The following is a 1,526-nucleotide window of genomic DNA, read 5'->3' on the forward strand; positions in this document are numbered from 1 at the left end:
CAAAGTCTTTGTTATCGGGTAGTTAGACCATAGCGCTGAGCCTGAAAGACAGCTCAGCGGTTGTCCCGTAGCAAGTGGCACTTTTGAGCTCAGCTCTGAAGGTCCCCAGGTCCCTGCCGGCAAACCTGAACGTTACCTGTCTGCTTCTTGGAGAGACAGGATTGAACAACCCTGGGAAGAGGTGTATCCGCTCAGCCAGGCTTGCTGCTGAAGGCAGCACTAGGAAAAGGAGATGGAGGTGGCTGACACTGAGGCTCTCTAGGATTCCTCTAATGTGGCACTAACAATGTGTTCCAGCAGGTTTATCCTATCTGAAAAGGCCAGCCTGAGTGCCAGTGCTGTGCCGGTCACTCTTGCATAGCTTCTTACCTGGAAATGGAGGCTGCAGGCAGCTGATAGACCACTGAGTCCAAGTGAAGAGTAGATGAACAATAAAGAGGTGATTTGATTGTTTGTTTGGTTTCCCCTCTCTCTCCCTTGTTTTCTGACTGAAATGCTGGTTCATGGCTGGCAGAAAATGATGAGCTTTTTCACTGCCTTTATCATGATGTTCTCAGATCTCTAGCTGCCAGCCTGAGACATGCTCTTGTGCTCTGCACCTACTGATATCTGTCCTGCAAGGGCAAAGATGCCAGTGGAACTACTGGCACCATCCTGGCCACGGTTCTTTGTGGACTTGTCGTAAGGATTTTTGTCATGAACAAAACCTGTTTTTTAAATGGTGAAGCCTGTGAGACACTTACAATGGTAAACAGTTTGTGCACAGTAACCCTGACCTGTCAGATTTATCTGGGAAGATCTAGGAACTGGGTTGATTATACACCAATGCAAAGCTGTGAATATACAGAAAAAGCTACTTCTCATTTGTTTTTCATATTGAAAGACAAAGGAGAAGGATTTGCATGACATGAACCACCTGGGGTCCCTTGTTCTAGCTGATGTCTTTTATGGTGTAACTACCCAGCTATAGCAGCACCTGTCTGCTCTGTACAGTATGTTTTTTCATTTTTGAAGGAGAGATGCAGTAAGAATTTGAGGGAGAAGCAGAAGGTTAGGGTTGTTGGCACAGTCTAATTTAGCCCTGATTTAGCCCAGAATTTTAACATTTCTGCTGTCTGTATAGATAGTAGGGAAGTCCAAAGTTTTATCGGAGAGATATCGATCATCCCGCCTGTTGGTCTGTGCCTTCTGGCACACCAGTTCCCTGAGGAGTTTCCAGCCTCTCCACAACAACTCTCACTGGCACAATAACTTCTGCCCTGCCACATCAGGGCCCTGCTCACGGGGCAGAGGTAGGAACAGTGGGAAGGACTGTTAAGAGGAGGCAGTTTCCAAACCTGGAGGCAGGACACACAACAGGCAGGCAAGTAGAACAGTGACCAGGCCTCTAACTCCTCTTCATCACCCTATATGAACATAATGAGATTCACACGCCTGCAGCTGTGGAGTTAATGAGGAATAAAAAGCCGTTGCAAAAGAAGTCAAACTACAGCCACCAACCTTTCAGAAATACATTTACAGCACGG

The sequence above is a fragment of the Nesoenas mayeri genome, assembly GCF_963082525.1.
Source record: "Nesoenas mayeri genome assembly, chromosome: 12".
In the NCBI taxonomy this organism is placed as follows: domain Eukaryota; kingdom Metazoa; phylum Chordata; class Aves; order Columbiformes; family Columbidae; genus Nesoenas; species Nesoenas mayeri.